Source organism: Diorhabda carinulata, chromosome 9, assembly GCF_026250575.1.
Source record: "Diorhabda carinulata isolate Delta chromosome 9, icDioCari1.1, whole genome shotgun sequence".
NCBI lineage: Eukaryota > Metazoa > Arthropoda > Insecta > Coleoptera > Chrysomelidae > Diorhabda > Diorhabda carinulata.
Window position 1 is genome coordinate 6,477,329 of NC_079468.1, and position 23,196 is coordinate 6,500,524.

The 23,196-nt window shown below is 31.8% G+C and overlaps 1 protein-coding gene across 2 annotated transcripts in view; it reads left to right on the plus strand.

Moving 5' to 3' along the window:
• The window catches only part of LOC130897944 (knirps-related protein-like), a 97,627-nt gene that overhangs the window by 38,091 nt on the left and 36,340 nt on the right, over positions 1-23,196 (plus strand). Inside the window, exon 1 of one of the 2 annotated variants that reach the window (XM_057806933.1) lies at positions 20,806-21,049. The exons of the other annotated variant lie outside the window; for it this stretch is intronic. The gene's annotated coding sequence lies outside the window, so the exon portion shown is untranslated. Of the gene's footprint in view, positions 1-20,805; positions 21,050-23,196 lie in introns of those variants that run through there. 2 annotated transcript variants of the gene reach the window in all.

The window sequence follows — 23,196 nt, forward strand, 5'->3', positions numbered from 1 at the left end:
ATATGAAGTAACTGTGAAAAGCACGCGCGTGAAAGCAACGCACGCAAAAAGTAGAACTAGAAGTCATTTGCATGGCAAAATCCTAAAGAAAAACGGAGCACTTCCTAAAACAACTAATGCTGATGACTCCATCGAACGGTACGGTATATATCATTTTTTGCGATGCTATTGGGTTTGATCTAGTGTTAGAATATAGATTTCCTTCAAAAAATAATAGAGTATGGATAAGGAAGAGGCTTAAGTACCTCGAAGGAGTAGTAAAAACATATTGGAAAGTAGGACATGAAAACCCAAGACAAATAGCTTCCGTTGGGAGGAGTTTAAGTAACAATGAGATGTAGAGTCTTGCATACAATATCTACAATTAATGAAATATTATTATATATATTATATACTCTATATAAATTGAACCATTTCCATTTTCTATGAGTTGTCTCTGCTCCAAATTATACAAGCTGCCTTTTTAACAGAAATTGATCGAATCATCGGTAAAGAAGTATTTGAAATGGATACTTACAATGAGTTAAGCATTTAGTCTAAGTTAACGAATATATTTCCAACTAACTGTGCCCGCGACTTCGTTGAGGTAAATTTAAGTTTTATTTATAAACTCTAATTATTTATGTATTACCATAAAAAAACACACAATCTTACAACATAATATTTATACAAAAAAAGCAGTTATTGTGTAAAAGCAGCTTACTACACTAAGGTCCACCCCTGAAACGCGTAGAATCTGTCCCTGTGCTTTATTGATATTCATTGCATAACAAAGACTACTGGGAATTGGACTCGTTTGAAATGAAATGGAAAGTTGCTTGGGATGAGAGGGATTTTTGGTATTAACACCCGCCTTTGCCGCGCATGATCAGCGTTCAATCGGCTATTTCTTTGTGCGGCCGTTTCCGCGAAGCGTGAAATAATATGGCGCTCTCGATCTGTGATTTGTCGAGCTTCCCTTTCGGTGAGGCTTTCCAAAGAACGACTTAAAACTTGGTGTTCTCTAACCATAGCAAGTCTCGTTTCTCGATCCTTAATGGATTCCTGAGATCGAACTAATTTTAGTCTTTTAGTTCCTTTTGAGAAAGATTACACCGTTTTTTCGGCATAATTCGAGATTCCTGAAATAAAATAGAAAACTAATTAGGTAGATGTCATCGATCGTTAAAGAGGCTAGACTATCAACGCTCACTACATACATGTTCCTAGATAATCGTTCAATAAAAAAGTATAATACTTACTTTTTTATCTGAATATTGTGTGACGGCTTCATTCATTCCATTGTATTTTAATCATAACAACAAATCGCCTATTAGAAGTGGTTTTCATTTATCAACCTTATTAAATGTATATCACCAGTAATTTAATACTTACTTTTGAATTGACAAAAAGTTTATTTGATCAGTTATCACTGAAAACCTGAAAAATAATTTCCCACACTAAATACAATTTATCTGTGTCGAATTAAACACAAAATAAAACCCGTCTAAACAGTGCATCTTACAGCTTGAAATAGATACAGAACAGGTTCGTTAGATGGCACTTATAATATTAACACTACAATTATGGCTAAAATCATCTTATGATTTATTAATTTTTCCATAGCAACGACTTAATATCGAAACAAATTGAAGAAATTATTGAAAGTTTTATGAAAATCCGTCCAGTAGTTCCAGAGATTAGAATGTACAAACGACAGACAGACGGACGGACATTTTTTTCAAAATTTGTATTTTTGTGTTCAGCTACACTTCATTTATCACCTATCATTTTTTTGAACAACAAACCAATGGACAGACACACCAATTCTTCAATTTTATTATAGTATAGTATAGTATTATACAAAAAAAATTGTGATCTAATTGACGCCATTGCAAATATTTTTACCAGCAAAATCTGATATAAAACATAAGGATAACTAATATCATGTTTCGTATGAAAGAAGAGTGACTTTGGAGGGCACTAATTTATCTCATATATTGGTCCGGAGCATCACCGATTTTGTCCTCATTTGACCACGTGTTAGACATTTAGAAATTCACAGCATTTTCCTCAAACTCTGATTGCTCTTCGATAAGAAATATGTAATGAAATACCCCAAGAGATTAGTTATATCATCTGATTATGTATATCCCTAGACGCGTAAAATTATTTATGAGAAGTTTCAGCTTTGAAGTGAAGTTTCAATTATTTATAAATTACTAAGTCCTCAACTTATATGCCAGATACTACCGAAATAAAATAATTTTTACTAGGTATTCTATTTTAATAATAATAAATATTATAATCATACACATTAATGGAAAAGCTTTTAACCCAATCTAAGCACTTTGGTAACTATTTTTCAAAAATCTACACTTTTGACAAGTTTTATTATTCGATATTGTTAAAATTGCTTTTATTTATTTAATATTTTATCGGATTTAGAAAACAATGCACATAGTTCTGTACCACCTTGTATAAACTAAATGAAACGTAAATAAATTTGAAGTATTTACCATACCAAATAAATCAGTTTCTCGAATATGTTATTTGGGCCAATTTGAAATTGTTTACCCACTCATTCGACTGACTCAACAATTTTACATTTCATTCTATATAAACAATAAAGAGCCGTTTTTATGGACATACACAAAAAGGCTTCAACCACATAACCTGATGTTATTTAAATAATAAAAACGAGAACAGAGAGAAACTATGACAAGCGGACTTTATACTTCATTTTATATTCCATTTAATATATATTCAATAATTCAATTTTTCATACATTATTTCTTTTATATACTTTTTGTTTCCATTAGGGACCTAGGTCTTTCTTTTGGAGCAAGAATCTTAATCGTGATCAGAATAATAAACTCGTGAGGTTACAGTAGGTTAGATCAGTTTTGGTTCTTTAAATTGAAAATGAATGACTTTCAGTATCTTCAGAAAAACATCAAACATTATATCAATATAAGTAATATCCGATGTTGATAATAATTATCACCATATACTTATAAACACTTCTCAAACATCCAATTCTTCTAATGAGTAAGTCAGATCAATTGATTCGCTTTCTTCATTATTTAAAAATTTATTGATGGTTCTGTAAGATTACACAAAATAATTCTGGTTATAATACGAACAGGATTACTCTTGAAAAGATCAACCTTATATTTAAAACAAAGTATTCAACTCAATTATGCATTCTATATAAAAATTATCAGTGTGCTTCGTTATTAACACCATCCGAAACAAAGTCAAAGTACTACAAACGGATCAGTAGCCTAATATATCGATTCGAATTAGGATTAGAAGTACGTCCATTCTTATTAAGTTTGAAATTAATTTAAGATGTTTAAGTACCCCTAAATTCAAATAAAAATTGTGTCTCGATATTTCGGATTCACAAATAATGAAGCAAAATTTAGAGAAAAATGAGCACTTCATAAATAAAAAATTTTCGAAATCAAATAAACCTCTATCTACTTCGTTGAATACTACAAGGATTACTAAATATATATATTTTTCCTCTGTTTTACGTTAAGAAAATTAAAAAAAATATTTTATTAGTACTATGAATGCTGTATGACAACAATGATGTGGACAACAGAAATGAAACTCCTTTGTTAATGTCCTGAGCTTATTTTCTATTCTCTAGGTATTTAATTTTTTTTTAATTAACGGAATGATGAGTAAATCCTGTTAGTGTGACACTAAGGACGAAAGTTATTATATCCACATTGCGTTTCTCAAAATATATGATTATGATTAAACGGAAACGAGTGAAATTCTTCTAGGGTAATGACTAAGACATTGAGAAAGAAAAATGAAGACAGTTAACTTGGTACTGTTACGATATTATATCTATCAACCAGCTACCTATTTCCTACAAAATATGTACCGAAACAAAGTGCTCAGCCCAGTAAAGACAACTTTAATTCTATTTTTCTCCTCGCTGAAAATAATTCAACTCACTACTTCTAATTCAAGTAGATAGGATTATGGCAGCTCTCAACTATAATCTTTTGGATGGTGGTATAGCAATTCTCTGATATGGTGACCTAGCCCTACCCTAGAAGATGCTCAGCAGCGATTTACATTTATTATTGATTCTAGAATCTTATAGAAACATAATAATCTGAAAATGGAATTTTTCAGCCGAAATAGACTTGAAAGTCTCGAGTAAATGATGATTTAAATTAAATACCAATAAAGGCATTTAAGATATTACAAACTGGTCAAGAATCACCAATGAGCAATTCAGTTCTAACTTAATCTGATACACTAGAAATTAGTATACCTTAGAAGGTATACTCATCGTCGTTCCTCAGGTTTAATGTGCACACACAATGCTCTTCTTTTACACTGAAAACACCAAACTAACTCAAAAGAGTTGAGCCTCTTAAGTCTTCTTCTTAACCCAGTATTATAAATGAGCTGGATAGCCTCGACATTGATATGATGATGAAGTCTTTCTTCATAACTCTTTGCTAATTTCTTAATAGTCTGGTCAATAGTGTCCATTTTCAGGTCCCTGTGGAGGTCAATATTTCGAATGTACTAAGGGGTATCTACTAAGCTCCTCAATGTTTTGTTTTGGAATCTTTGGATGATTGCTAAATTGCTTGCATTGGTGCATTCCCATAGTTGGATACCATAGGTCCCTATAGGCTGAAGTATCTCCTTATAAAGTATGAATAAAGCATAAGCTTATTATATAGAAACAGAGTGGAGTTTCTTCCGATTAGCCAGTACATTTTTCTATAATTCTTCTCTTCTCTTTTTTTCTTGTTATATCTACAAAAAATGTTAAAACAGCTTCAGCTGAAAGTTTACCATAACGCCAGCAATCACAATTACACTGTCTGACACACGTTTCGATAACCAAGTTATCGTCTGCAGAAACTGAAGTTTACTGCAGCTTACCTTTTGTCTCTGAAAACGATAACTTGGTTATCGAAACACATGTCAGATAGTGTAATTGTAAGTGTTGGTGTAGTGTTTCAGTATATATATCATATAGAAAGAACTAAAGCATTCCAATAGATTTATGCGCATGATTTGCAAAATGCCTTTCTAAATATTGGTATTGTGCAACTTTCCTCTACTTTACTTGTACATATACAAGCTGTGAAAAAAATTTTCGATCTTCTTTGAACCAGGAACAGTTACCCAACTTCCGAATCTTAACAGTAGAAAATAATTATTATACTATTTAGTATTTATACGTAGTTATTATTATGTAGTGAATCCTATAAAAGTACGGTCCTGGTCGAGCGTACGGAGAATTCATTGGTAAGTATTTGTTACGGCGTTATTTTACGAGTGCAAATTATAAATTCATTGGTCATCTGTTGTACAGTCGCTTTAAAAATGAATGTCTCAGCAAGAAATTACGGACAATTTATATATTGATAAATATTTATAACGCATTCTTGTTGAAGTGCAAATAGTCGTCGAAACTATCAATGTTTGACCACACATCGATACTGTACTCGTGCCAGAATGGCAACGGAAGAAAATCGAATAGAAAAAAACAATATAAGTGGATATATGATGGGTTGACAAACAACAGACGTTTATGGATGATTTGGTTTACAAATAAGAACGGTATTCAATGAGTAGTTTGTATAATACCAGGAATAGTATTTCTCATTTGAATCAGTGAATCACAAGGGAAAAAACAGAATTAGAGAGTATTGAAAATATAAGAAAAATTTTTACACAAAAAAACAAATATAAACGCGTCTACATCAATCTGCTACTGTAAGAGATTAGTCAAAATAAAACGGTGCCATTGAAAGGAGATATTTATAATAATTCTGATAGTAAGAAGCGGGCTAAAATTTAATTAATAAATTTGACCAAAAACAAGGGAGAAGCTGAATAAATTACAATAGAAAGATGATTAAAAGAATAAAGATCAAGACTTGGTATTCTAAAAGATGAGTCATGTAGAAGCTTAGGAAATCAAACGGTGTCAAAGAGATAATTATGATCAATCTGACAGCTAGAAGCGTCAATTAATAAATTTGATCCATAAAACGGAGCAAGTTAAATAATAACTAGGAATCCACAACCTAACTGTGGCAGACGAATATACAAGTTTTCCTTTTGCTTTTTACTACTACTTTCCTCATCAGTAATTTCCTCTCTAAAGCATTTGTTTTCTGTATTTGGTACTCCTCTGTATCTGCATAATGATCAGGGAGCCTCGTTCATATCTGATGAGCTAAAACTTATTTAAAATTGAATGGTATTGCAACAAGTCGTACAACACCCTATAATCCGAGAGGAAACAGCTATACGAACAAGAAAATAGGGTTATTTGGAAAACGATTCAGCTTGCTCTTAAGTAAAAAAAATTAAATATCACAAAAAGGCAGCAAAATCTGACTGAATTCCTTCATTCAATTCAACAACAGTGTTTTGTACTGTAATAAACTGAACGCCACATCGACTACCGAATGATAATGAGGTTACTGTTTTATCACGACATCTAGCTCTGAGGGAAAACCTAGTTATGCAAAAAATCAACAAGGCACAGAAGAGTAATACCAATATGTGTTTTCGTCAGATCCGTATCAAGAGGTGGTGCCAGTATTTTCCAACAGTACAAATGTCTTCAGCCGACCATCAGTCCCATGCGGATCCAAAGATAACAGTAATGGACTAATGAATAGTGCATTGACGGACCGAATCTCACTCCGATCTCACAGTCATTCTTCCATCACATTTACAACGGCTCCAACGTGAAATGACCGGGGATTAAATTACTATATTAATTTTATTTGTATTTATCTTATATTTATTAAAATTTTATGTAACTGTCAGATATCTCTTATGTCAATAGTTCAATTTTCAGTTTATTAGAGCCTTTATTTCCTAGGTTGTTTATCACAAAATTTAAATTATTCAATATATTTGTAGTCTTTTACGAGGAGCAGCTAACAGAATGGTGTGAAGAGAGTGAAGGGCTTACAAGTTGTTGATTTTTATTAACTTCTTTATCTTCATTTACACAGTAGAATCGCAACAATTCTTTGGGCTATGTTTATGTTCTGGTTCTATGAAAACGAATGAATCATTATAAGAATCTTCTTACTTGTCACAAAAGCATAAGTCTTTCAAAGAACTGTTTCTCTTGTAGACTAATAAACTCATTATGTACCATTAGATAATTTTGTTACTGTTTTCATTCCCTCTATCAATTAAAAATAGATAATGCTGCCATAATAAGATCATAGCCTACGGGAATTAATTTTGACCACCGATAACATCTTTCATTCCACTTAGATAAGCTTTATCGGAAGTCAAACTGGTGCTTTGTATGCTCGATTTATATAGCAGAAACGACCTATCCAGAATTCTAGAAAGTAAACAAACAAAACCTAATAAATAATATGATTTTCCAACAACAAAACAAAGAAAAATCGCTGCTATGATAAAAGTATTTATAAAGACAAACCTCAAACGAATTCCCTTTTCGCCAAATTTTAGACTTTCAATATAACCGAACAGGACCGGCTTCACGGTACATGTCAGGGACGAGTTCGTGACAATATATATTGTGGTAAATTTTTTGCATTGACAAGAAGTTGGAATGTGCTTTTTAATAAAATCTTCAAATTTTGTAATACATAACCGTACTCAATTAACCTAAAAAAATACCACATATTATGGTTGAGGTTATATTCAACAATATGAAGTTTACAACGAAAATATGTTAGATAAAAGAGAAGTATTTGAACCAGTCGCAAAATGTATACATAGTGAAATCTAAGGTAGAAGCTTGAAAATCTTGTATACTTTTTAAGTATTTCTTTTGGATAGGTTCGCACTTATTTCATTTTAAGGTACAAGAAAAATATTTATACTACTAATCAAAAGATTGTACGAAAAATGCTTCGGAAATAACTAACAAATTGAATTTAACACACAGACATAAATTTGCCGAGGAATTCATGTAACGTTATTTACCAGTGATATAATAAAGATTCTTTCAGTTTGTGAATAAAAATGAACTTGTGAATCCAAAAAATACAGAATTTTGGCTAAAGGAAATTTTACCAAAAAAAAGAAATGTCAATTTTAACACCAAAACAGTTGCTTTCAGTGATGAATGTATGCAGTATTATCAACAATTTCAAAATTAAAAAAAAAAATAAAACAGTGATACTAGACTATAGTTAAAGCAGATGCAGTCAACGACTATAATCAAAATAATGGTTAGATCAAGAAGAAACTTCAAAAATATCTTTTATTTTCCAGATTTCTAATGAGTAACTGTAATGTCACGCATTGATTACATTTGTAATCAATACGTGCTCATTTATATCAGATAAATGAAAGTTTGTATTGAAATTAATTGCAATAAAATATTTAACGCTTTATTCAAGACCATTCAGAACGCCCTCTTTGTTACCAGTTATTAAAGAACATAAGGCTATAATTAAACTAAACTATATAAATAATTAATCTCTCTATTGATTGTTCATTTTGTTGAATAAAATTTTAAAATAGAAATGATGAAGAGTATACAATCGTTAAATTCTAATTATTAGTTATAGTAACTTAATTTATGATTGTGATTTCATTAGTAAAATCAAGAATATAGAATGGTGCAACTTCATAAGTAATTATATCATTATACGAAAGAGAAATAAAAGACTCTTTAAGCTGTCTCATAACGAAGAAGTTTGGAATTATTTATTATATCTCAATATTTTATTGCAACTATGGCGATTTGGAAAACGCACTTCAATTTAAATCCGTTTTATAGTTTAATGATCTATCTCAACCTCTTTAGTTTCAATGCGATTATACCATAAAAATTACTTTTTTGATTGGGCTAATAAAATATTACTTGGTTTATTAACGAAATAAATGTTTGTAGTATCTTTTTTAATGATCCCATCAAAAGTTATTGCCATAATTCGTTCACTTCTACGAAACGTTGTTAATAAAGAATTTCATACAAGGAATTAAGTATCTTCTTCTTGCTGCATATTTTGTTAATTCTTATAAGCGTTAGTATTTTGGTATGTTATGTCAGATACACTCACCCTTTCACGAAACGGCGCAAACACTTGGCCCACAGAGCCACGCGAGATACTGATCCTCCAACATCATATCGTTATTCAGTTATTTCGAATGTAGAGACCTCATCTAGAATTCGCCAAACTTTATTGAAATGCAGTAAACTACTTTTTCAAAATACAAAATGATGCTCCAGATATTCCTTAACGTTGATAAAACTCAACTTTAGCCTGAGTAGTAATTTATTTCACAAAAAATCTCCATCAGCATCTTATTCTAATGACTACAATAATGTCGTGCTATCAGTTTTTATTATAGAAGGAAGCACTTATTAACCTGCCATTTCTTGTGGTTTTTGAATACTAGTAGCGTTCCTTTTGTATGAAATCTCAGATAATTTGACTCTTTCCTTACCGAAGCAGCACCAACTTTTGTTTAACACGCGTTTTGGGTTAGAATACAATACAACTGAATAAATGACTCAGTTTATCATTCCATTTGACCCACCATATCAAGGTGCTGATATTATCGGTTAAAAGTTGAAATAAATCGTATGATTTGCGGGAGGAAAGCTATGATTATGATTCTCAATTAAGGAAGGATTCTTATTCTCGTATTTTCTTTTTTACTTCGTACAAAAATGGTTAGGAGAAATCGAATGATAATTATTTGGACCGCCAGAAAACGAATTAAGTACCAAACTTTGTAACAATACAATTATTTTTCCATATATGGTGCTTTGTTTGATGCTTTTGCACAATTCGATGCAGTTACATAATTTTTTTTTGTCCACCCATTTTACAAATCGTTTTATGTTAACAAATAGATACAACTACATTTCGCCTATGTTCTACCCAAAACAAATTCTAATGGCAACGATCCTTGTATTACTTCATTAAAGATTCACCACCTACAATATGACGTTTGGTCTGTTATTTTATCATTACTGATGATTAACACTCCTTTTTTTGTCGGTTTGGGACACCCACTGAGAATATAGGAAGATTTCATGGCGTATTCCTTACGGTCATTGTGGGTGTTTTAACAAATAAGAAACAATTCAGATTGAAACACCGGAACTTTGTTAAAAATTTGAACAGTGGTGTAGATAAAAATGTTTTGAAGATAATTTAATTTTCTCCTTCTAGTTCTTGGTAACATTCATTAAATAACTATTCTCAAACACCCTGTAAATTCTGATGAATCGTTGTTACGCTTCATTACAAACTTCAATCAACCCATGAAAGGACTCTTTGATTACCTCCCAAGAATTAATAAAACCAAACTGATTTTTTTAATCGAAACAAGAGAGTCTGATTCTTATTTTGCAGGTATCGAACAATATATGTAGTGTTAACCATCGTATATTAAGAATAGATGCAAATTTAAAAATATCCAAAGCCTCGATAATTCACTATAAATGGATAATCCGAAGCGAATTTCTGAAGAGAGCTTCATGCAATTATAGTATAGACGATGAAATAGAATACACCATATGCAAGACAAGTTTGAGTGGCAATTGATATTTTCTCATAACGTTTTCTTAACTTAGCTTCTTTTAGAAAAATAACCATCTGGCTAGTTCATCAAAGATGGTACTAAACCTACTGACAATGAGCTTATTGAACTTCAATATTGATTACCTTTAATTGTATGATTTTTGTAATGTCTCTCGTGTCAGGTTGAACAACGAATAGCTCAAGAATTATTTAAAGCTTGATACAAATATTGGAATGGTCTAAATTTAGATTAGTGCTTGCTTCCGGCTTTTGCCAATTGCATTCAATCAAAGCACTTTTTAGATACTACAAACTATACAAAGAAACTAACCTTCAAACTTTTTATCATGATAATATAATAATTTAAGACTATTTGCAAGTAGTATCAGCAGTTTAAAAATAGAAATAAGTCACTAAGATACTAGATGTCCTGAAACTTACAATGAATCTTCCATCGTTTCAAGGCGAAAAATCGTGAAATCTTAATTTCACAAACTTTTGTCTTGCCGTTGCTGATACTGATAACAAGTCATGGCATATGATAGCCAGTGTCTTTAGAGAATATTGGTTCATCCATTGTTGTGATTGTTATTTTGATCTATCAGATCATATTCAACAAACTGTTCAAAAAAATATGTGGCTGCAACGATTCGGAAAATTTTAGTGATCGTCAGTCAATACATTCGTGACCTAGCAAGCTCAAACTGTTCTATAATGATACATTACAGGAAAGATTTTCCGAAATTTTTATCGTTAGTTATAATTTATTGAACATTTTCGTCTCCATCACGTAGATCTACTTGCTATAAACTAATAACAGTTCGTATTTCAAATTTGGCGGGTGAAGCAATAGCGACAGCCATATTTACTTTACAGGAAATGGCGTATCGGTCTTAACTGTGACATATCGTTTGGAGAAAGAATTACACAACAACAAAAACAATTTGTTGCATGCCTGAGCGATCGGAGGCTGAAATAAACCTCGTATAAAGTGGACTTCATCGAAAAATTTCAAACAATGGTTGTGTATGTTGGACAGGCTAGGGGGTCTGTTAATATACGATTTAGGGATACAAACGTTGTAAATCGTAATCTTATAATAAATAATAGAAAATTATTACTAAAATGCATTCAGCAGTATATGTCCAGTGCATTTAAGATTGTGAGATGGTTCCTAAGATTTTTCTGCGAAAAAAATTCCATTGACGTGGATATTTAGTATATATATGCGAAATACTTAAGAAAGCTTCAGGATATATTTGGCAGATTTTGTATACGAGTTGTATATGGAAACGCTTTGGTGGTTGAAAATGAAGAGCAATAGTCAAGTTTCAATAAAATTTTTATCATCACTCCTGTTGATGAACCATTCACAAAAATTCAGAATTGCAGTTGGCTGAATTGCAGTTGCATGGCTCTACCTACATTTTATAATTTCTCGTCAATCAAATGAAAACTTTTTGAAACGCAATTTTTCTTTCCAACATAAAGTACAAAATTATAATTACATCAAGTATTTATTACTATTTACAATAGAGAAGAATTTAAGATTACGAATAAAATTAGGTTCATTGCAGCTCAAAAGTATGAAAAACTGTGTCGGCTTTTCATTGTTGAGTATCCCTCATATTCTTACCAGGATCGAATTAATAATTAGGTAAATATTTGTTTCAACTATATTGCTAATACGTTTTTTTAAATAGTCGAAACATTTTCTTAGTGTGTTCACTCCTTTTAACTATTTTGTACTCATTCTTCTCTCTCTCTTCTTTCTTCAATATAATTCCAATTATATCGAAATTAAAAAGAGTTAATTCGTAAAATTGAAGGTGATCAATTTTGTACGAAACTTTCGGAAAACGTCCCTCCGGTCCTGTTAAAAATATTTCAAATGATTGATGACTTTGTATATTCTATTACATAACAAAGATTTGTTATGTTCTCTTAGAATTGTTATTGTAACTATTAACTAATTCATCAAAGTTTATTTCCTTTATAAAAGCTCGAGCTTATTTATATTTTTGCCTTCATCCATATTAGCTGCATCGGGAACACCAAAAGAATTACGTGGTGCAAGTCATGCTGGTATTCATGAAAGTTGTTCGACGATTAGGCAGCTGCATAATTTTCATTTTATTTACTATATACGAACCATTTGATAAATCGAGCAATCTAAACGAATCGTTCTAAATATACTAAAGTGAAAACAAACTATCGAAATAACGTCAAAAATAGGCAACTAAAAAAGTAAGATCATAGCTGCTATAATATTATCCAACAATAAAGTTTTTATACAAAAATAATATATTTGGTATATTAAGTAGATTTACTTGACTAATCTACCTCACTTTTAGTCAATTAAAATCTTCTTGGTTAGTGGTTAGAAGAGAAGTCACACTTGATAAAAAACTTGTGGTTCCCAACAATTACCAAGAACTACCTGCGCCTGATCTCTATTGTGACACGTATCATTTCGTATCAAAGGAAATCAAAGGAAATTCATTATATAGATTAGTTGGAGGACTCAAAGTCTGTCAAGACATTAGTATTGAAAATGACCGCATTTTTGAATGGGTCCAAAGCTCCGAGTGAAAAAATCTGGAGACTTATTATTATTCATATTGGCAGTAACGACAAATTACTATGATATGTCCATGTGTTTGCTCTCTCAAAGCTTTTAAACAAGTAATCCAGTGCAATGAATTATGATTCATTCACTACTGATGCAATCATCCAATCTAAACGATCTAGTGACTAGATGTAATGTAAAAAATAAAAATGACTGTCTAGAATTGTTGTCATGAATTTAAGATGATAAATCGATATTCACTCCAATAGAATGAATAGCCATACGAAAGAAAGATGTAAAACTATGGAGGGTAGAGGTAAGGAAAACCGTCTTGTATGGGGGATTAGTTGAAAAAGTGTCCAACTGTAACTAGCAAATTGTAATACGAAGACTCGCCAAAATAGCACTAGTGTAGCAAGTTGAAATGATATGAATTTAGCGTTTATATATATCATGTACAATTTTCGGATAAATTGAAATAGTTCGAGTTTCAAAAAAAAATTAATTTACTATCCTACTCTAATAGTTTGTGGCGCTCTTTTTAAAATTCTTCTACTTGCTACCATAGCGCCACTTTAATTTGCTTCCTTATAACAGACACTTTCGATACACCGAGAAGGGTCTCCTTATTTCTACCCTCCATAAATATAACGATAAAAAAGGAAGACCCAACAAACGAACGGTTCTTCGCAGAATGCGGGTAGGCAGGTACAGCTGCGACTGTGTAACCTTTCATATTAAATTTCATTAAAAACAATAAAGAAACAATATCATGTCGACAGCAGGGATAAAATATAGGAATTGCATTTTCAAGAAGCTCATTAGCATTCTACACTGATGGCGAGAAATATGGACATGTAGGAGCAAGTATATATGGCTCCAAAAACCAAGTTTCCTATCCCATTTGGCTCAGAACGTTCCAGTTCCAAGGCGGGAATATGTGCAGTCGGCAACTACAGCAGATCCACTCTCCAAGTACTTGATTTTTGTAAACTTCTCACTCACCGGGTGCAAACAACAAAGCTACTCTAATTTGGGTACCTGGCCACATCGGAATAAACAAGCTGATCGCCTGGTGAAGAAAAGGGTACTATTTCATAGGACCATAACCTTTCGGTAGGAAAACCACGAGAAAGTCTGAAGCAATTTAAGATTTTTTTTTATTCTGCTAATTGGATTCAAAGTTTTTTCGTCATTCACTCCTATGAATTGCAACCTGAATAACTTTGAGGAGAAATATTTTGTAGTGGGATTTAGACAAAATTCAACATTAAAGTGTACAAACTTTAATATATTTCCGTAATGTCGATTGCTCATATATTCTTCGTCCGGAACTGAAATTATGGTAAAAAAACACAATAAAAATATGTATAAAAGTATAAAAATAATAAAAAATACTTATATTACATGAGCTGTTAAGGATGTTAATATCGACAAAAACGTCGTTTCACATCACGTTCTTCAGAGGAGATTCAATATTCAATTCAATATTCGTCGAGTAATTATATTAGCCACGAGAGTAGTTGTTTTCTCGTTTGAAGAACGGTAGAATACATCTTCGAAATATTAAATTTCGAAATTATCTCAGAGGTGAATAGTAGGAATCATTTATTTCGATATATTTTACATACCTCTTTTTCTGTCGAAATCTATATTATCGGCGACTACTCTAGATTTATACCTGACCAGTGGTTCGGAGCTGGAAGAGAGGATGGGCCAGTTAGCGTTTGCTGGGGAATGTTTAATTACATGAATCGAATGCGACGTTATTTGACGTTGTCTTCAGTTCGGGTCTCGAGCGCCAACGAGAGCTGTTATACCTCTCTAATGAGACGTAATAATGTTGAAGCTAGTCAGTGGCCACAAACCTCTCCTTGCAATTGGAGATTTTATAATATCGACAAAAAGGTCGATTGACATCATGCTCTTCAGAGGAGATGTAATCTAATATTCGTCGAGGCATTAGCCAGGAAAGTAGTTGTTTTCTCCTTTGAAGAACGGCAGAATACATTTACAATATATATCATTACTTATTACACTGTTATACCTTGGACTATTTTATTAATGTTTGATTAAACGAACTTGCATTGTAATACATTCATTACAAATGAATATCATTTTAAGTAACAACAATAATTATTTCTAACCATGAATAATAGGAACGTCTGTTTATCTAATTAAGTAATATAAATGACGTTTTCATGTTTAAACTAAAAAAAAACTCTAGTTACTGAATCAAGTGAATTAGTGTAAGAGATAAACTTGAGAAAAGAACGGCCACGACCTAAAAGTAGTCAGTATTTATATTGACAATAATATAGTAATTTGCTAGACAATGTATTGCATAAAGCTAATGCTTCGTTGCATTTGTGCAATAATAGCGTTAAATAGGCACCTTATCAGTTATGAAATCTTCATTTAGTTAAATGATATTTGAAATGGATTCAAGGAAAGTGAAAACAATTGTTTGTTTTTTGACCTGTTGCCGGTGCTTCTCTTTCAATGATGTAATTACGTTTCTTCACATATGCACTTGTAGTACACTTACTATTATTTGTAGATCTAGCTGACTATTAATTTACTGTTAAAATCTATAATAACAAATCATAGACCAAAATATTGTAGCAGTATATAGGTATACCTATTAGTAATTATAAACTCATAATCAATCAATATCTTGAGGTAACTATCATAAGAAATGGCTTAGAGACTGAGGAAATTAGAAGCCGAAGCTATCGAAGTTTTTGAAGGAAGTATAGACTAGACAGAGCAACAAAAGAAAATGTAAAAGGAACCGTGATAGTAAATAAAATAGTAACTACTTGAATTGAAAAGTGAGGTTTGAAATGATGTGGACACGTTTTTCGAATATAAGACAAATGATTTCAGTGGACACACCAAGGAAGAAAGAAAAGAAGCAGATAATGTTTGTAAAAATGGCTAACATAGAACTGGAAATAAGCTGTACATACAAGTGATAAAAATTAAATATTTCGCTCGAGCACAAACATTCAACGTGGAAAACGTGCAGTATCAATTTGACATGTAACAATTCAGGGTTGACTTGAGTTTTTATATTAACAGTGAGAATTTATTTCTATGTGAGATAAGAAATTATCTATTAAAATTAAAACAGAAACGTCAATGTTGTTTCAGTTTTATGTTGAGAAACCTTTGGAGTATTGTGGCTAATTTTTCGATGATAAACTCACTCCTACTTATTCCTATTATTTCACACTCATGAACTACTACAAACTGGACTGTCTGATATTTATTCAAAAAGTGATTGAAGGGGATTTTGCGCACTATGGCTTTAAAAACAATGCCACAGTTATACCTAAATTCGGAAAGGTATATGCATTAGAATACAATTAGAATAACATTAGAATAATTTGTACCAGTATAACAGCTCATCACTATTAAGAGGATTTTCGTCGAGGGTTTCTGAGGTAGCTAATAGTTGCATTACTATATATCGATAGTTCGCAAAACACTGATAAACTATTAAAAATATATGATGATAATGGCTGATAAACTAGATCTTAATAATTGAGTCCCATTTCTTTTGCCTTTTTCTCCCCCTTGGACCAAAAATATTCCCATAGACACCTCACTCACCGCTTATAATAAACATAAATCCCCTAACGCTTCTAGAGAAAGTTTTCCTAGAAATTCTGCATAAAAAAACCTTCGACTTAATTCTCTATACGGATGCCTTCAAAGCTGAATCCGGTGTCGGTTGCGTAGTCACTACAAACCACGAACTAATAAGTTTTTTCTGGTTTCTTTCGACGTGTAATGTTCACACTGGTGAAGTATACAGTAACCTTCAAGCTTTCAAATTTATCTCTCCTCTCCATTAACATATCGCCTTATGTACTGACTCTCTCTCATCCATCCAGTAGTCCAGGACATTCACGTCATGTACCAAATTCTCATTGCTCTTGATATAACAGTGTCTCTTATCTGGCTTGCTTTCATCGCACATTGATATCGCTGGAAACTAATCTGTGGATAGCCATGCCAAAGAAGCCACAAATGTGACAATAAGAAGACTCCGCATCAACCACACAAAACTTACTCACGGCTATTTGATGTCGTCAGAAAGTCGTCCTGTCTGCCAAAGTTGTTATGTTCCTATGTCTGTTAAGCACATCTTTACTGACTGCAGAGAATACTCCATCGCATACCAGCAGTTTGATATGAAAACCAACCTCAAGGAGACACTTAACTGCCCGACATAAATGAAGAAAATCAATGAAAAGGAATATAACTTATAGACTATTAATGATAAGAGAATTAAACGCGAATTTCATGGCCGTAGTTTCTTGGTCAGTCAGTATACATTTCTGGATGTCGATATTTAGCTTTATATTGAATAAAGATGGTTTCATCACATAATTTATAATCAACACCTTGAAGGTAATATATCAAGGACGAGAGGATCGCTATATGATGGTGTATTACTGATAACATTCACTATTGATGGTCAACACATCAATACTATTTTATAAAGAACGTGACTTCTAAAAACTTGGAATATATATAACGGTTACTGTAGTTATAATAATTTAATTATGTACAGTTTCTAGTATTCTACCGATAAAAAATATGACCAAGCTCCATACTGCATCAGACACAGCATTTTGTCACTCTTGAACGGGCTTTAAGCCATAAAAACATTTATAAGATCATTAAATATTCTTATCTATAGAACTTAAAGACAATTGGTAATAAGAAAAGTCAACTCGAATCTCATGGTATCTTGGTCTAGTATACATCTCTGGATGAGATTTACGATTCTATAGAAAAAACAAAAAATAATCAATTTACGAGATTAGACTGACGGACAAGATATCCTTGAAGGAATTATATAAAAGTCAAGAGGATCACTTTAAATTAGCTTAGTATTGCTGAAACAAAATTATTTTCTTAACAACTTTGAAAATACCTCTCAACTGTATATAAAATCAATTTTTCATAATGACTAACAAAAAATATTTTGAAATTTTTTGAAAGAATTTGTTTTTGCTAGAACTCTATGTTCATCTCGTTAACTAAAAGATTTGTGAAAAATCATTAATATCATAGTTTTGACGTTACTTCATTTTCGAAACTTACGTATTTCTGTTAATCCAATCAAGAGTTATCTCGAGTTATTGCAGATTAGGTAATGCAACCTGATCGTTTATAACGGTCAATCTCGAGAACTAGAGACAATTTGTTGGCCTATGTAATAAATTCCATATATAGTTAATGAAGAATAAAATAATTTATTGCTTATCTACTGAAAATGATTATTATTATTCGTAAAAGATTATGAGATTATTCCTTGATTAAAATGGTTGCTGAGAAAATGAAAGCGCTCCTATGGTGAATTCGAGAGCAATAATTTTAGAACGGTATTAGCGAAAAATTGATTTCGTATTCGATTTATTGAACACCATATGGTGAACCGAAGAAATATTCTAGGTTAAAAGTCAATGAATATGTATTATTTCTCAATCGGAACTAACATAAAACACAATTATCGAAACTGTTATCTGATTGTGTGAAATAATTTAAAATGCTGAACTTGTCAAGATTTTAAAATTATGTTCATTTTATACAAATATTTTCGACCGTTTTTTTGAATATATGGAAATACTTTTCTGAATCAGACACGATCTGTGTCGTAAAACCAGTGTCGACGCAGCGGGTACCACAGAAAAACAAATATCTACCTTAAGCGACCACAACTTTTTTTGAATCAGATGAGCAATAATTGTGGTTGAGGTCGGTGAAACACATTCAATATAATCATCATTACTTGGATTTTCTAGTGAAATTGACTGGTTAAACTGGGTTCGATTATTGACTTACTAAACAGTTAGTTTCGGATTTATTTATTTATTTCAACCGCTTTAATGAGGACGATTCATAGGAAATAAATAAACCCTTCATGTCTTGTCGTGTTACGATTGCCTGTAACAGTACGGTGGCAAAATTAGAATTTAAAATCTATATAACAAAAAAATAGTCATATGCATTTTTAGTTTTAATCAATATAAGATAGACAAAGCAGGTTTTATTCTTTGAAAATTACATCTTCCAAATGTTGGTTGTTACGTCGGACAAATTCTTGGAACCTGGCTTCGGTATTTCTTACCACTCGCTGGAGAAGTGTGCCACCGAGATGCCATTGACTTCGCGAACGATATTTTCTTTCAGTTCAGAGATTGTCGCCGGGCTTGTTTCATACACTTTACTTTTGAGAAACCCCCACAGAAAAAAGTCCATAGGGGTAAGATCCGGGGACCTGGGTGGCCAAGGGATGTCATCGAAATGACTTATCAATTTGCTAGGGAAGAAATCACGAAGCAACGCCATGGTCTCCCTAGCAGTGTGTGGCGTGGTGCCTTCTTGCTGAAAACATGTCTGTGAAGTGAAGGCAGGATATTCGCTCATTATTGGAAATAAATAATCGTTGAACATTCGCCTATAAGCATTCTTCTGCTTAACAACGCACACCAAACCGTCACTTTGGAACTGTGAAGTGTCTGTGGATGTTTTCAGCGGGGGTTTTTCTTTTAAGAGACCAATAACGACAATTTTGGTTGCTTACACATGGGCTTCATCACTTCAAAAGATAGTGTTCACTGTGCGAAATCGCTCCAACATTGTCTCACAGAAATTTTCACGAATATTGTGATCATTAGGATTGAGCACTTGCACAATTTGAATTTTTAATGGATGAAATTAAGGATCCTTCTTCCATATTCCGTGCTCTATAGCTTATGCAAGTCACAAGGCAGCCGCTCTCTTGCGAACGGACTGTAGTTATTGCTCGGAACCTGCGCACCCATGATCGAATCAAATCTCCACTTGGGGCGTCACGAAATCGTCGAATATTGTAACGCGAACAAAATTTTCGACGAGCAATTGTAGACGAATCATTGGCTTTGAAATACCTACGCTTCGATTGCAAACGCACGTTGTTCACCCGTCTACTGCGACATCGCGACTAAAGACGATGTCAACGCTGATCCCTCTCCGCCCCTCCAATCTATGGTTACGAAGAACGTGGTTTCTTAAAACTTGAAACATATAGTTGAAGTCAAGGAAATAAACTGACGTTACGATAATCATTACAGTTTGATATATGTATTATTTTTTCAATTTTTTATTTCTTAGACCTTTTGATATGTTTATATTTCCAAATGTTCTTGAAGAACATTTGGAAGCATAAAAATTTCTAGTATTCTATCCATAAAAACTTTCCTATGAGTAGACGGCTCATCTGCTGCAAGCCATATTTTTTATATCTCTAAATATGACCAAGTCAAGAAAGTCAACATCTCTATCTCCTTGTATTGGATATCCATAAACTTGAATATCTTTCTAGCATCTTATAAAGTCTTTATTTATATTCCATGCACTTAGTGCTAGTTTTGAATTGGCGTCATTTGAGACATCTACAAGATCGTATCAAATATTCATATAAATATTTATATAATCAACTCTTATGCATATTTTGCATTTCCAGAAACTGCTCAAAAACATTATAAAGATGGTAAGTTTCCTTTTGATTTTCTGATAGAAAATGAACTGTAAGAGTTTAACTTTCCATTTTTGCATTTTATTCAATTACTCTAAAATTTAATTACCTTTAAAAATGACCCATCGCACTGCCACTGTTTCATTCTTAAAACATGTGACTTGAAGTAATATAATGAAATATTTGATTATAATACCATATACGGCAGGTTAGCGTGACTTTTGGCTTCTAAAATTTTTAAACGGAGATATCTAATTAGTTTTTGGTCAATCAACAGGTATTTTACATACGGTTGAAGTTCAAGACGGGTTCAAAATAACGTTAGCTCGTAGGTGGAATTTTGTTTGTTAGAATAAACATTATCACTAGTATTTTTATGAATAAAATTCATTCGAATCGAATAAAAACAAGGAAATAGTGTTGGTAAGTGACACTCATCGATATTATCCTGTTAGTGAGGGACGTATTGATACAAAATTTGGTTATTTATAATAATTTTCTCCAAATATATTTAAACAATAGTTTTATTTTGTTTTTTATACTGATTTATACAGTATCGTCTTGGACTCAGGCTAGTAACGGTAGATTTTTTACTTCTACTAATTTTACTCTGGATAATTGATAGAAGAAAAATCTAATTTTTTTTAATGTGTTAATAGTATTATAGAAATTTACATTCAACACCTGCTGAATGTTATAACAAAAATTTAACGTGAATGATTGACATGAAAAAAATACATCTATTGATTTTCACAATCACTTAAATAATTTTTATGTTCCACTTTATCAATGTTTTCAGTCATGAAGGTATCATTACATAAATAACAATTAAGTAAAGTTTCGATTTATTCTTTGTTTCTAGCAAGCAATATGTGAAATTTCTAACTCTTGGTTTGATGTAAACAGCTCTAAAGCTACCTTTTTATTAAAACATCAGTCATTTATCATAAATACAGAATTCTAAGTTTGCTATAAATTTTTATTTTGACTGTTCTTTCTTATACCATAGATTTCATTGTAATTTGTTTTCTCCATTAATTTTCTTGATGTACCGGGGTGGGCAACTAAGAGCGACTGACGGCCTTCTCTCGGGAACGAATTATATTACAGCGTCAGGGAACAAAAATTATTACGAAAGTGGCCCCCAGAAATACAAGGAAAATATTTTCAGAATTATAGGTCCACTAATAGAGGACGTATTTGAAAATATAAAATTGGAAAAGTAAATGCACTTTATATACGATAATCGACATCTTCAATAAATTCAGCATATTTTTTATGAAACAAGTTATAGTCTATCTCTTCAAATAAGAGGTAGGAGAGAGTGGGAACTTTGTTATGTAAAAATGCCTCCATGTACTGTTTTTTATAAAATTGATGTTATTTGAAGGATTTCTAGTCCAATAATACAAAATATACAAATTCTAAGCAATTTAATTAGCAACTTTAATGCTAGAGATTGTTGTTTCCTATATTTCAGATATTGTGATTTCTCATGAAAAATTTAAATAAAAGCCTAACAGTTTGAGGAAATGTTTTGAAAGTAAACTAAATTATCCTCAAAATAACGAAAACCGCATTTAGATATAACTTCTTTCTGTCGCGAGATATCATAAGAAATGTTTAAACGGCGAGAATTTTTCTTGAAACCACTTCTTTCACAATACATACCCTTAACTGTTCGTCGTGACATATTTTCACAACATGATGGTTGCTTGTCACATCATTCCATATATGTTCGGCATTTTTTAGATACAATCTTAAATAAGAAATATTATACAAGACCTGGAAAATTTGAAATATACAAGAAATAACAAAAGAAAGCTGTAAGAACAGAATATATGATATTGCATCCAGATCGTTCATTTCCATATAAAATTGTATATTTGTAACCTTGTTTTTTAATACTTCTTATATATTAAATTTTTTTGTGCTATATATTGTTAAGCAGAAGCATAGAAAGATAAAAACGGGTCAAAGATCAAAGTACAAAACTGTTCTTCAAGATCTCGGACTTTCAATTCGACGTATCAATAGGAATAGCACCATAACTTTGCGAAATATAATTTTTTTTGGACTCATGCTATCCAATTTCAATCAAAGAAAATCAAGAACTTGATATATTTCTCGATTTTAATGTTTATGTTATTATAAACAAAGTTTGAGGTCTCCTTTGTGAAATAATTTTGAAAAAATTTGATTGTTCAATTGCAAATTGTGTTTACAAAATTCTTTTAAATATAACAAAATTGTAGGCAGGGTCACGGCACCAATAGATATTATTGAAAATATATTTTTTAAATTTTAAGGGACTAGTACCGGTTATAATTATCAATTGATTTTTTTCTCGCATTTTTTGTATCCTCCTATTTTCAAAAACATCTCTTTAAATTTCATAGCGAAATTCGAAATAATGACAAAATTATAATAGTTCGAGCGCACACGTGTTTTCGGTGCTCTATAAATATTTTGGAACGATCGACAGCTGCACTTTAAACTTTAACTATTTAATTTGTTGCATTTTACCGAAATTTACATGAAAATTGTGAAAAAATTGCCGTGGTAAAAAA